At 41.0% G+C, this 15,871-nt stretch overlaps 1 protein-coding gene across 20 annotated transcripts in view; it reads right to left on the reverse strand.

Moving 5' to 3' along the window:
- DLG2 (discs large MAGUK scaffold protein 2) overlaps nucleotides 1-15,871 on the reverse strand; it is a 1,545,411-nt gene that overhangs the window by 40,868 nt on the left and 1,488,672 nt on the right. The gene's annotated exons all lie outside the window — the stretch shown is intronic.

Genomic DNA, 15,871 nt, shown 5'->3' on the forward strand with positions numbered 1-15,871 from the left:
TGAGCTCTTTCTCTGAGCCCTTGTTAGTATATGTCTAATTAACCCTTTCATACTAATAATGCCATTAAATTCTCCCCACAATTACACACACACACACACACACACACACACCCCTCTGTCCATATTATTACATGCATACAAACTAGAAAACCACTATTAATATTACAGAGAGAGGGGACATCAATTTGCCTCGCTGGTAAGTGGCAGAACCAGATTTAAACTCCACTCTCTCCAACTCCAAAACCCAAACATTGCTACTATTTTGTTTTCTGTTTGTACTTTTCCAGGGCTGAGGACAGAGTAGTTCCCTAAGCAGAGTTGGTAGAGGGAAGAACTGGTCGACAGCTAGGTGTCTGTGGCAGGGGAGCTGTGCTGTGTTGTACTGCGGGCAGGGAGGGAGGGACCAGTGACTTCATTCACAATCTAGTTTGTTCCGATGGAGCCTGTCACGTTAAAGGGTGAAGCCAGGACCTGTATATCCTCCTAGATACTTATTAAATGAGGATTATGCACAAGGAAGAGGTAAGAGCCCAGTCTTGGGTCAGACAGGCCCAGGCACACTGCTTCTCTGCTAGATACATTTTTTTTTTTTTTTTTCTTTTTGAGAGTCCTCCTTATTAACAATTTGATTTAATTCACTGGCTTTGTGTCCTTGGGGTTAGGTATTTAACCTTTCTGGGATTACTGTCTCTGTATCACAGATTTAATAATGTCTACTTCATGCTATCATCACCATCGTCACCATCACCACCACCACTGGTAATACGAGAGGCTCAGAGAAGCAACTTGTTTTGCTTGCGGGGCTTACTGTCTCGTGCTGGACAATAAGCAGTCATTGATGCTACGTGTGCTATGGAAACTCAGAGGAGAGACAAGGAGAGACTCCTGGCCTGGGCCCTCCTACTCACCTGAGCTTGGGAAAGTCACTTTCCTTCCCTGAGCATCAGCTTTCTATTCCGTCAGTCAGGGAGATAAATGAATGACCTTAAAGGTCCTTTATGTTGTGAAGATATTTCCTCCTCCCTCTGACCATTCCCCCCATTTCCTTCCCTCCTTTAGCTGGTCTCTTCGAGCTTCACCCTCTCGGATGATGACTCAGTGTCAGGAGTTGACAGTTTACTTTTTCTCTCCCATGATCTGATGTCAACGCAGACCCAGAGCGCAAAGACGTCACTTGCAGCATTCGTGTCTCAGGAGGAATTACAGGCAAACCAATACATAAAGCACAATAATAAATAGTATTCTTTGTCAAGTTGTGCCTGATTGAGTAATTTTCACCTCCTGTTTGTTTTTGAAAGGGGGGGGACTCACAAATGAAGGCAAATCCATTAGAGTTGAAACTGCTGGGCCCTCAGCCAATAGCCCCATTTTAACAGGACGAGTCACAGGGGTTAGAACTCTCACTGGGGAGTTCAGTAGTGTGGCAGGTGAGTGGAGAGGTGTTTCCGCCTGGGACACTGTTGTTCAGCCCATGCTGAGCCTTCTATTTACACATTTCCTCTGAGGAACATTTCAAATGCTATATGCTAGTCGATTGTGTTTTCTAAGACAGGTAGAGCTCATGGGAGGGAGGATATCTTAGTTCTAATGTGGAGAGATAGGAGTAGCCCAAAGATTTCTCAACAGTTCATTTTTTGGAGAAAGAAAAATTGAACATTGCTTGCCAAACTTCAAATAGTAGCTGATAAAAGCACAGATTTTCACTTGGCAGGGATCTGAACTCCTCTAAGATTTTAGAGTGTGCAGATAAAAACCATGAAAACACACATATACCCCTCAACAGGAATAAAAACACCTTCAACCCCCCCAACACTTCCATTTAAGAATGCTTTATCCTTCTCCCTCTCTCTCTCTTTCACACACACACACACACACACACACACAAACACATGCACACCCTTCCTATTCATGTTAGCTGACATGGCCCAGCAGGTTCATTGTTATTTCTATACAAGACACCAGGGATCTCAGGGTGAGACTGTCACTATAACTGATGGTCACTTTAAAGCCAAAGAGAATGCTTCATGTCCCTAGGGAGGATTTATTTTTCCCCTCAGCATCCACCAGAAACTCTGCAATCATCCTTGATTCCTTACTTGAGAGTTTCTGTCACTTTTTCTTCATTGTTCCTGCTACTGTCCTGGTTCAAGAAGAATTTTTTTGCACCTTGTTTCCACATACCATTCACATAACAACTGTGTTCCACTTGTGAGAAAATGTATTTGCCTCACATAGCACAGTGCCAGGAAACAGCATCTGATAATATGATTAGTCCTTATCCATTCTCTTTACAGGGGATGAAGAGTGCAAATCCTACTAGGAGACACTACATTTGACACCAATATCCATTATTTGAAGACTCCAAAGGAGGAGGATACTAATACCTCCTCCATCATGGGCTGTGTAGTTCTGAATGCAACCAGGCATGTATGGGCTTACCCACAGTAAGTGTTCAATAAATGGTAAGTATTCTTTTGTTCTATAAGCTTCAGGGCTCCAAAGGCAAAAGGCACCTCCTCTGGGAAAAAGAATTGCAAAAGCTCACTTTCTCAGGCTGGCTCCTGTTGAATGGTATGTGTGATGAATTTTGTCCTCCAGGTGTGTCCCCTCTGCAGCACCGGGAACACAAAATGTGGGGCTCACAGTTTAAGTAAATCATTACCACACTGTGTTATAACTGTTACGATGGAGGTGTATATAACAGGGCACTGAGGAGAGAGTGAGGGCCACTGGGGTAGGTGGAGAAGGCTCAGGGGCACCATTTTAAATGGGATTTAAAGAATGAGTAGGAGACTGCCCATGGAGCTAGAAAAGCAAAGCTCAATTCAGGCAAAGAAAAGGCCTGCCCAACAGGGGGCGCAAAGCCACCTCTTTCCCCCGCAACTCTTCCCCAATCCTGCAACTTTTCTGGATGGAGGTGTAGGATTTAGGGGAGTGCGGGGTTCAGACAAATTGTGGGAAAGATGCTCAAGAGACAGCTCTGGCCCACACTGTGAACCCCTCAGTGACATCTGGTACTCCTGGATGATTACTTCTGCTTGAGCAGTTAAGCAAGCAATCAATGAGCAGTGCAAATTTTTCTACAGAAATCAGACGTAGAGTTCAGAACCATTCTTTTATCACTGAATCAGCAACTTCAAGTACTTGGACTATACATTTTAAAGAAGGGTAATTTGCAGCTGACAGGTTGCAAAATCTACTCATCAAAGTGTTATGTATTTTCATTACAGGGAAGATCCTACTATTAAATGGGAAAAAAAATAAGAAAGAAAGAAAGTTTATTCCTTGGATCTCTCTGCCCACGGCAGACTAAAAATAGCATAATTTATTTCACATGGGGGCTAAACAGAGGTGCTGCTCCAGGCTCATCTCTGCAGACAGGCCCAGGAGAGCAGAGCTGAGCGTGCATGGTGAGGCAGGCAAAGAAAACTGTCCAGACTGGATTCAGCCACAGAAGGCATCTGTAGTGTGCTACTGGAGCTCCTCATTCATTCAGCAACTCCTAAGGGGTCTGAGCTGGGGGTGGGTAAAAGGTGAGAAGTGAGGGCCGGCTTGGGAGCTCCACATTGGTTTTGCAGTGGGCATCCCATAGACAAACAGCAGTGTGAGAGCAGAATCTTTGCTAAACACCCAGTCCATATAATTCAAAAGATCGTCCACACAGCAGGCGCAACCAGGTTTACACAGTGGCACCACCAATCACATTCACATGGTAACTTGGAATTTTCTTGCTGTAATATAGGACTATTAAATATATATGGCATTTAATTTGTAAAATGATTTTAACATGATAGATGATAAGAGCTATAAGCATATGGTATGTGTACTTAATTTTGTTTATATACATTTCAGAAGCATCATCACAAAAAAGATTTAGTCAACACTAAAGACTGTTTTCTTATTTTATTTAAGATTGATTGATTTATTTATTTTTAGAGCGAGAGTGCAGTGGGAAGGGCAGAAGAAGAGAATCTCAAATAGACTCCCTCGCTGACGCCAGACTCGATCTCATGATCCTGAGGTCATGACCTGAGCTGCAATCAAGAGTCAGACTTAACCCACTGAGCCACTTGGGCAGTCCTGGATTATTTTCTTTAAAAGAGGCTCCCATGTAGTCCTCACCTAATAGGGTTGTTGTGAGGAATAAATGAGAAAAGTCCTTATAGTTTATTTAGCAAAACGCCTGGCTTATGAATACCTCCAGTAAATGATAGTTACATTGTTTTTACATTTGGTCACAGAAATAGTGATCAAAGTCAAATTGTTTATGTACCACATGTGCACTTTGTCCTTTACTGAGAAGGGAGTAGACGTAGAAGTTCAGTCAGCTCTTGGGATCGGGTAGGGGAAGGGAGAACACTTTACCTTTAACAAAACAATGGTCTCACTTAGTAGCAATCATAAATTGGTGTATTTATTTATTTATTTTAAAGTTTTTAAGCATTCTCTACACCCAGTGTGGGGCTTGAACTCATGACCCCGATGTCAGGAGCCACATGCTCTTCCCACTGAGCCAGGCAGGTGCCCCCAGCATATTTATTTTCTAACTGTAATCTATTGGGCTTGTGCTCCCAAGGGCTCCACCTCGAAGGGGGCTCTGTGGGTTTAGGCTTGGGAGGTGCTCACAGAGCACCTTCTCTCAGAATGAGGAGTGACAGCTGTGTCATTCACATGGGACATGAGCTCCAAATTCATTAAGGGGTTAATTCTTCGTGACAGGTGGGTACAAGCCAATCACAGGGAGAAACAGTGGCTTCTTGAAGCCTTCTGAGGGGGAACCACCATTCACAGCAAGAAGGCCTAAAACCAGTTTTGACAAGTGGTAACAAATATTCATACAGTTGTCAAAATGTGAAAGGCAAACAGCGTATCTGCAAGCTTATTGCTTCTTTTCAAGTGAGACAGGCTCTCAGGTACACTGACTCGTACTTGTAAGACATTTGAGACAGCGCTGGGAGAGTTCTCACTTCACCCACATTTTCCAGAACTCTGGAGACAGCGTTACATGTTATCACTACTAACAAGTAAAGAATATTTCCCATAGTGTCTCCCTTGATACCAATTGTCTTTGCTGCATGGAAAGAATTATTTTTCCCTTTTTCTCCCCTCACTGGACCTCAAGTGCACAGAGTGCCATACCTCACAATCCTTAGCCATCATATGTTTTTCATTGTCTCGTGCCTTTACATGAACTGGTGGATTCATGGCTCCTATTATATCATGATAGGTGATGGATAGAGAGATAAGGAAGGAGGAGACACACATGGATTTTTTTTCTTGAGAAGTGTATATCTCTTTAGATTATTGCACATCTTTTTTTTTTTTTAAGTTTTTATTTATTTGTTCATCAGAGAGAGAGAGAGAGAGCACACAAGCAGTGAGAGCAGCAGGCAGAAGGAGAAACAGGCTCCCTGCTCAGTCTGATGCAGGACTGGTCCCAGGACCCTGGGATCATGACCTGAGCTGAAGTCAGATGCTTAGCCGACTAAACCACCCAGGGCTACCTAGTTTTTCTCACACCTTAATGACGCAAATTCACTATACCTCTACTGGTCCCATTTTACAGAGGAAAAATTGGTCTGCCTCAATGACTTGGCCACTTACATAACTAGGACTGCAGGACTGGGTCTCTTGACTGCTGAGAGGAGCAGATTATGTATGGAGAGTGCCAACTAGGGAAATCCAACTATTTCCCAGGCCATTCAATGTTTGCCAAGAACAAGAGCAAAGGTTCATGCGTCTTTGTTTTTCCCTTGTCCCTACCACAATGCTGGACATGAAAGACACCTTGCAAACCTCTGCTGAATAAATGAAATGGTATTCGTGTACCTCCAAAGGACAGCCCTTGTCTAACTATGGACAGACCACTCAATGTCTCCCGCCCCTGCCCCCTCACCAGTGAAATGGGTAATGCACCAAAGTGCTGTGCAAATATGTGGACTGCTTACCTAATACGCAGGAAGAATTTCTTAATCCCCAAAGAGTGGATCCATCACAACCACATTTTTGCTTTTAACCTGGAAATCAGTCTAAAATTGGTTTTATTTTTTTATTTTAAGTTTATTTTAGGAACAGTTTTATTGATTCTGCCCTGGGTTGGTTTCCGGTTCAGTAGTATCCTGCATAAACTGGTTCTGGTTTCTAACAACCTGTGTGTATGCATACAGTAGAAGGGTCGCTCTGGGACGGCAGAGGTAGGGCCTTAGCCATCCATGTCCCCACTCCGTGGCCAGAGCAGTATTCTGCACGTAGGGGAAACTCAAAATCTATTTACCGAAGTGAAAGGAAAAGAACACTCAGATTGCGAGAACCTTCCTTTAAAGGCAGCAATAAATCGTTCGGTTCTCTAAGCCGCAGCAAAATCCACGTGGGCTGTACCTTCTAATTTACATAATAACATTTCTTTCAATACATAACCTTCTCACATTATTTAATTTAATAATTATTGATTGAATACCATGAACTATTTTAGGTCCTAAATAAGTCCTATTCCCTGTCTTTAAGGAATTTGCAATCTATTCTCTAGATTTTATTATTGCAGCTGAAACATCACTACAGAGCTTCCTTTAACCCGACTCAGAAAGAGAAGCTATTCCTTCCAGATCACATCATTAGAAAAGCTAAATACAGGATCCAGGACAGTGACATTTCAGAGCCCGTTTCCCCCCCCCCCAATGAAGGGGTAAAGTCATTAGGTATGTTTAATGAATATTAGGAAGATAGCAGAAGCTGCTGTTGAAATGATTCAGACATTACATGATCTGTCATTAAAAAATAATTTACCTACATGTAAACAGTGCACAGCTGAAAAGAGGCAAGATATACATACTATTTTTGTTTGCTAAGAGTCAGGAGGAAGTCAGATGACTGGGTAGTCAATCCTGCATCCTTATTTTTCAGTATTTTTGTAGCTTTCCAGTGAGTTAAAAACTTCTGCAAATTGAAATACGCAGGCTCTAAGGTGTGACTCTGGGCCTTTTGCCTTAAGAGCCAGGTTAAAGGAAGCTCTGTAGTGAATCGGAATGCATTCATGATTAACTTTAAAGTAGAAATGGATTTGAGCCAAATTCTCTAAATAATACTTAACATTCTGAATTAATAGCGGGAAGAATATTTAACAAAAGCTTAGTGTTCCCATCTGATGAAACTATACTTGTTATTTTTATAACCACAAATTATACATCTCCTATTTATATTACTTTAGCCCTAGTAGCACCACTAATTGAATAGATAGAATTAGCTATGCTAATAACATCTAGAATGAGTTCATACATAAAATGCCTTAAAGAATCAATTACCCTGTTTTGCTCACACAGTATGACATCATGCAGGGCCCAGCTCTGCCACTTACTAGCTCTATGAGCTTGGGTAAGTAAGTAATACATCCTTTCTAGACTTCAGTTTCTCATTGTAAAAGGAGCATATTAAGAATTCGTTCCTCACAGGATTTTTTTTTTTTTTAATACAAATGAGCAATGCCTATGATGTTCAGAGAAACTGGTATACTGAATGAAATGCAGGGGTTCTAGAATTTCCCATAGATAGCTACAGAGTATAACAGAAAACTCAGAAACATTCCTGACTGGCAGGACTTGGGGACTGAGTGAGAACAGTCCTGTTGCCACTTGCTCCTTCCTGCTCAACCTCAAGGTCAGTGAGCACCGAGTCAAAAATACCCATTACACAGATGGGTGCAGGGCAAAGTTGTGGCAACTCTCCCTTCCTCTCATCTGTGTGAGGGGGAGTTAGAGTCTAAGGAATAGACTTGAGGAGGTTGCTCATTCTAGCCTAATAAAGGAGTTAAATTTGAGAGATGTGTGCATGAGGGTAGTGGTAGGGGGCGGTGGGCAAGGGGAAGAGATAGACTAAACTTCTAGGCACTTTATATATAGTATATCTTTTAATATAATCTCCAGCTTTACACATGAGGTAACTAAAACTTAGACATATTATGATAACTCTGGAGGAAGGTGGTCAGCCTGTCTGATATTAAACCTTGTCATTATGCTTACGTACCTCAAATTCTCAAATTTCCACATGCCCAAAGAAACTCTTGGGGAGCTTGTTAAAATGCAGCTTTCTTATCACTATCCTTGGAGGTTCTGATTCCAAAAGACGGGCGTTGAGCCTGGGCACGTTCATTTTCAATAAGAGTCTCAGCTAATGCTGATGTAGGTGGTCCAGGTTACACAATTTTTGTTTTTCCTTCTGCTACATATTTTCCGGTCTCTTCTTTCCTCTCTATAGCTACTGTATGGTCCTAGGATGGCCTTCCTCATGTCTCACCTGCATTATCAAAATGGACTCCTGCTTTCAAGAGTTGCCTTCTTTTGGAAATTGATTTGATACAACAGAATTGATTTTACACACACACACAAAGTGTGAAAACTTTAATCTAACTTCGGCTAAAATCCTCAACTGTAGACCCCTCTGAGAACCGTCTTTGGAGAACCACAAGACCTTCTTTATCAGAGAATGATCTGTGTGCTGCTCACATGGTCCTCAGAGGACACAGGAGCTCAAGGTTTGGACAGGTGTGATTATCACAGTCGGGGGCAGGGGAAAGGATGAGTTAGCCGCTCTCCCCAGGACAGGCTAGTGACATTGAAGAATTCTCTGGATGTAGCCATGTTTTTATTCTTTACGTAAAAATGCTAGTCTGGTTAAAAACACACTATATTCAGGATGTGGAAAGAATCAAAGGAGAAAGACTGGAGCTGGAAGACCAATAAGCAATCTGCTAGATGTTCTAGAGTACGGAAATGAAAATAAGCAACCCGAGGAGGTACCTTTTCTGGGTGGGTGAACTCTGAGGAGAAATGTTGCTTTCCGGATGCCCCATGGAGTGGGGCGGTATGTTGCTCCTTCCACTCCACTTCCCAAATCTCTGACTTACTCTTAAGACATTTGAACTCTTCATGGGGCTCCAGCCGTCCAAAGACTAGCACTCTTAAGGAGCTTCCTTTTGAGGGCGGTAATGACCTCTCCCTTGAAACTCGAATGTTACTTTACAGGTGTTATGAAAACAATCCCCATAACTCAACCCAATGAAGCAAACATAATTCCTACTTGCTAACAAAACACTGACCGTCAAGTCACTATTTGGATAAATGATGCAATGGCAGGCTCTGCTACTAACACTCCGTGTGTCCCAGAAAAATGATTCTCAGTCTTTATCTGTAAATGACATAGTAGGAATCAATGGTTGTATGGAAACTTCCAAAGAATGTACGAAGTAGAACTGAGACATCTCGGTGCTAGCTCCAGTCTGATGCAGGGAGACTGCTATGATCCTATCACCATAGCTCCATCTCTGTCCCATGCCCTCCCTCACAGCCAATATCCCCTCTCAAAGGGAGTTTGAGGCTTTGGAAAAGGAAACAGAGTAATATTAGGAACCACTAGGTCAGATGTCCAAGGATGACAGTCCTCTCTGATCTCTTGAGCAATCATTTCACACATTTCTTTCCTTGTGCTGTTGTTTTAAGTTCCGATTTTCAAAATTTCACACCCAGAATACTGGAGTACCTTTCTTGAACACCTCCCACTGTCAGTCTTTGTGTCTTCCAATCATTTCTTTTCACAGTTACCAGATTGATCTCTTGGAAATTTACTTCTGATCATTCACTTTCTTTTCCTCCAAGAAGGGAGGATGGAGCAGACAGAATGTTTCTGGTGGACACCACACTAGGTGCTAGGGGCACAAAAATGAGTAAGTCAGGACCTTTGCCAGGGAGTGACAGTTGGGCAGCAACACAAGTACATTCAGGGTGCAAGCCCAGGGGAAATCACGAGGTTGGGTTTGGTTCTAACCATTAAAATTCTCTGTCTACAGGATAAAGTCCAAGTTTCCTAGAAAATTTAAGGCACCAGAACTGATTTAACTTTCCACCCCTGAGTCCTTTTATTCCCCTTCATAAATTGTTGCTTGCAATGAGAGTAAACAATGTTTTCCCTCTTATGTATCCTGTATCCTATTTTTATCATCCTGTCTCCCCCCTTGCAAATTTTACTAATCCTTCAAGGTCTCCCCACCCCCTCCACCACCAAAATTCAAATTCTTCCAGCTTCCAAGCCATAATTTCCTCCTTTGAACTTCAGAGCAAGTTTCTTGTCCCTCTTGTTTAGTGTTAATCACTTATTTCCTGTGGGGACGCTTCTCTCCCCCAATATCCCTAATTCTTCAGGGCAGTGACTATGTCTTATTTGGCTTGGTTCACATTGCATGGCAAGCTCCTTAAACTGGCATCTAATAAAGGTTTATTCAATGACTGAAAGAACACACTTGCCAAGACTTGTCCCCCTAGCAGGCCACAATTAGAGGAAGCGTGCAGCCCTAAGCTCATTCAGAGAAGTTCCCATCGAGAAACATGTACATCATTGGGGGAAGCAGCTTCTGCCTTTCAGGATTTAAGCTTATGCCCAACTCAGTTTTTGACAAAGCTAAACCCAATTTAGCATACTTCATTTTTCTAAAAATGCACCAAGTGACATGGTTTTAACAGGAAGAGGGCATGCTACCGTAAATAGATTATGGGCTTTGGAGTCAGTCAGACATGGGTTCAGATTTCTTTGTCTCTCTAAGCCTTAGTTTCTTCCTCCTTCCCTTTAAAAAAAATTATATATATACACGCACACATATATACATATAATGTATATACATATATAACATATATAACATAACATATATAACATATAACATAATATGTATACATATATAACATATATTGTGTGTGTGCATATATATATATATATATAATTTATTTATTATTTATTTGAGTAAGAGAGAGCGAGAGCATGTGTGAGTGGGGCAGAGTCGCAGAGGGGGAAGGAGAGACAGGGGGAAAGAATCTCAGGTAGACTCTGTGCTGATCTTGAAGCCCAGTGTTGGGCTTGATCCTGAAACCCTGAGATCATGACCTGAGCTGAAACCAAGAGTCAGAGGCTTAACCAACTGAGTCACCCAGGGGCCCCAACCTTAGTTTCTTTAAATCTGTGAAGAGGGAATAAATGATTTCCCTTCACATTTTGTTGTGGTGATTAGAGATGACGTGAGCTGAGTTTTTGCAACAGATATTCTTACTACTTGGAATAGCATCTGTCACCTCTCTTTTGTACCAGCTTGTGACCAAACAGGACTAGTTATTCACTAACAACCTCCTTTACTTTAGGAAGGACTTGCAGGGCAAAGGAGGCACTTGCACGCTGCATGTGGCCGGCATTCAGTAAGGCTCCCGATACTCTTTCAGCTGTATTCCCTTCTTTAAATTATAAGGATTTTTAAATAAAATGAAGCAAAATTTGGCAAAAGTCACTAACTACTCATTGTTTTTTTCAATGAAGAACAGCTTGACTGTGAAGATTATATAATTTCCTAAATGTCTCAGTAAGTAACAGAATGACTGACTATGAAATTGCTGAAAAAAGGTAAAAGACTAATGAAAGAAATTAAGGGAGTGATTATGTTTTCACCAGAGGTTGGTTTGAGTGGAGACTCATTAGGAATTAACTGACATTCTCAGGAAAGCCTGCCTGCATTGGGATCTAGGAAAATGAGGTTGTTCTCAAGGAGACCCATCCAAACAGATGGGCGCTTTGGGCTTAGGGGTCTGGGTAGGCTGGAATGATGTGGGTTACTGACACAATTGTCCACTTGTCTTTGCATGTGTAGATGCAGACTTTGCGTAGGCACATGGAGTGGACTGAAAGCCTGGGCACTTTGTTTGCAGCAGATGAGAACTTTCAGTGGAGAGCCTCTGATCTCCTGGATGTTCTCAAAATTCGGTGTGCTTCAAAGCTCAAACCAGGCTTTCCATACAAGCTGCCTGACCATCAAGACCTTCCTGGTCAGCTCCATTTGCTACACCTACCACTACAGCAACGACACTATCCATTTGGTATCCCTGATATGCTTGGCCTCACTCTAACATGCCTACAGTTTCCACCTTCATGTTCATGCTGTATCCTATATGTGGCACACTCCTACTCGGACTTCAAGATCGTGTTTGAGTACCACTTTCTTTTGGAAGCTTTCTCTCTTACCCAAGGCATGATTGGTAACTGTCCTTCTCCTGACTTCCAACAAAATACAGTGTGGAGAAATGGACATTCTGCGGTCAAAATGTTCTGAGCGCAAACCTGACACTTGTGATCTTAGAGAAACTAGCTCATCTTCTTGAGGCACAGTCTCCTGATACTTCAAATAAAGCTGTTAATTCCCTAAATTTCTGAGGATCATCAGTGATACTGTATTGCCAGGCTTTCTTATATTTCTCTTTGTGAGCTCCTTGAAATGACAGATCTTGCATTTTTTAATTACTTTGCTGTCCTACAAGGCATCTAGCACAATGCCTGCTGTTTTCCAGCATTCAATAATTTTAAATCAATGGATAGTTCTGGAAAAATAACCCAAGCATGGTTAGGTCAATTAAAGTCTAAGTTCTATGAAGTGCTCTCTGGTCATTCTTATATACATTAATTTGAATTCTCATAGCTCTTATACGTACTACTGAGACAATTGTCACAACCTGCTTCATCCATACTAACTGAGTTTTAAGCTTCTCCAGGGCAGCAAGCGTGGCTTTCCCTTTGAATTCCTGTTTCACAGTGTGTTAATGCCAGCTCATGATAGGTTCCTCAAATATCTCATTCTCCTTCTCATTCCAAGGAGTTTTCTACTTCAGTTTATTTATTTTTTTAAAAAGATTTTATTTATTTATTTATTGAGAGAGAGCACACACAAGCAGGGGGAGGGGCATAGGCAGAGGAATACCCAGGCTCCCTACTGAACAGGGAGCCCAGTGCAGGACTCCATCCCAGAACCCTGGGATCATGACCTGAGCTGAAGGCAGATGCTTAACTGACTGAGGCACCCAGATGACCCTTCTTCCTCAGTTTATGTTGAGTTTACCCCTAGATGCCAGACTGAGGTTTTTGAAATAATAATGAAGTTCTGTAGTCCTTGTTGGCTCAAGGTGAGTGGCTTTTCCTGACCCAACTTTTCAGCTCTCCCCACAGCGGTCTTTCTCTTTCTTTAGCACACTTTGTCTTGTCTTTTATTTTTTACCCTAAGCAAGAGTCTTCTCATTGATGTATTGTACTCATGGGGATTTGGAAAACCTTGATTTATTATTTCTTAACTCATAGGTTCTTGGAGAATTACTTCTGGAAGGCATCTTAAAAAATCATTGAACCTAGGGACCTCAAACACAGAATAATTCTCAATGTTGGCTAGGGATGAATAGTCAATCATGGCATTTTTTTTTTCTCCTGCTGAGGTCATACATGATCTCAGAATCATGTTCAACAAAATATTCCAGGTAGAAATTATCAATCAACAAGAAACTATCAATCCATCATCACAACCAATCCACCTTAAAGGAAGTGAAACTTGTCTGACGTCCTTGCTGCAGTGCAAAGCTGTTATTTTGCCAATGAGGCCCAAAGAGCAGTGGTGAATTAATAATAAACTCAAACTAGAACCCAACTTACTTGACCCTTATGACTGTGGTCCAGGCTTTCCCTTTCCACATGGTCACTGGTCCTCCTTCAATAGTCATTCAAGTCCTAGAATTTATAGTCTGTTTTCTTGGCATTACCTAGTAGTATATGACAATATGATTAAAAAGCACAATATACATGTCTTAGCCTTATCAAAAAGACATCTGAGCTCTCATAGATGTTATAAGCTCTTGAAGAGAAGCCTTCGTTTCACTTTGCATCTTTCACAAGTTCTAGCCCTGTGTCTGGCATGTGGTAGGTATTCAACAAAAATTATCTGATATATGTTCAACTACATATATGAGACAAACAGGAGCTCTCTCCTTAAATTCTCACTAAGAATCAGTGAAACAGTATTTATTTGAAAGGGCTCCATGCATGCTGACACATACCCTCACTTTTTTTCTTAAGAGGGACACCTTACGTCTAAATAAGTTCTCGTTTCACCCGAATATTTTAGGGGAAAGTAAATGTAATCTCAATGACTGGGCTGCCCTGTGACACTTCTACTTCAAAACATGAGGAGCAGCGTTGTGATTTGGGGCTCAAAGGCCCTGAGGAATGATCGCCTTTCTTCTTTTTGTTTTTCATGGTGACATCCATTGACCATAACTCTGTGTGATGCTCACAAGCCAGAGTTGTTAGGAGGAGAGAAAGATGAAGGAAAGGAGGTGCAGAACAAGAGCATAGGAAGAGAGAAGGGTAGGCAGGGGGCAATATTTTACAATACAGCAATGAGATACTTGTTTTACCACTTAAAAATAGATTGCAAAAGCTGCATAAGCCTCAGCTGACATCATACTTAATGGTAAAAGATAGAATGCTTTCCCGTTAAGGCCAGGAACAAGGCAAGGATGGCTGACCTTGCCGCTTCTACCGAATATTGATCCACAGGTTCTAACCAGGGCATTCAGGCATGCCAAAGAAATAAAAATTATCCAGATTGAAAAGAGAGAGGTAAAACTCTCTTTTTATACATGACATGATTTTGTATGCAGAAAGTGCTAAGGAATCTACCAAAACAAAACAAAACAAAAAACCCCTAACAGAACTAATAAATAGGTTCAGCAAGGTAGGAGGATATGATTGATATACAAAATAATTATATTTCTATATACTTAAAATGAACAAAAATGAAACCAAGAAGATAATCCACATGTAAAAAAAAATGAAGATATTGGAATCCTACTTCATATCATATACAAAAACTAACTCAAAATGGATCAAACACCTAAATGTAAGAGTTAAAACTATAAAAATTTTTAGAAGAATATATGGACTTTATCAAAACTAAACACTTTTGTGAATCAAAAACTAGCAAGAGAGTGAAAAGACAACTTACAGAATGAGAGAAAATAAATAAAAAGCATACATTTGATAAGCAATTGATTTCCAGAATATATAAGGAATTTCTGTAACTCAACAGCAATAAAAAAAGCCCAACTTAAAAATGAGAATAGGATCTGAATAGACATTTCTCCAAAGAGGGTTTAGAAATGGCCAATTAGCACATGCAAAAATGCTCAACAGCAGTAGTCATTAGGGGGATGCAAACTGCAATTACAATGAGATACCACTTCCAACCAAATAAGCAGAAAGACACATAATAACAAGGGGTGAGAATATGGAAACATTGGAACCTTTATACACTGATGTTGGGAATACAAACATGTATAATCACCCTGGAAAACAGTCAGGAAGTTCCTCAAAACATGAAGCATAGAGTTATCATAAGACCCAGAAATTCTACTCTTAGGTATCTACCCCATGGAAGTAAGAACACTTGTCCACACAAAAATGTATACACAAATATGCACTGCAGCATTATCCGTAATAGCCAAAAAGTGGAAAGAACCCAGATGTCCATCAACGGAAGATGGATGAATTAAATGAGATGTATCCTTACAATGGGCTATTATTTGGCAATGAAAATAAATGAAGTTCTCATACACGCCATAATATCTGTGCATGAGAACATTATGTGAAGTGAAAGGAGCAGTCAGAAAAGACCACATAGTACATAATTCCATTTATATAAAATATCCAGAATAGGCAAATCTATAGATAAAAATAGTAGTTGCCTAGGGTTGGGGAGGGTGGAGTTGGGGGTGTGGTTGGGGGCCATGGGAAGTGACGGCTATAGGGTTTCTTTATGGGGTGGTCAATGTTCTCAAACTGATTGTAGGGATGACTGTCTAACTAAATATACTAAAACCTCTGAATGCTGTACTTTAAACTAGTGAACTGTATGGTATGTGAATTTTAGCTCACTAAAACCATTATTAAAATAGATACATGTGCATGTAATACTTTAATTTTAGTGATTAAATTTCACTCGTTAATTCTATGTCTGTCACAACAATCCATGTAT

Source organism: Mustela putorius, unplaced genomic scaffold (assembly GCF_011764305.1).
Source record: "Mustela putorius furo isolate JIRA1106 unplaced genomic scaffold, ASM1176430v1.1 tig00003987_pilon_pilon_pilon, whole genome shotgun sequence".
NCBI classification, from domain to species: domain Eukaryota; kingdom Metazoa; phylum Chordata; class Mammalia; order Carnivora; family Mustelidae; genus Mustela; species Mustela putorius.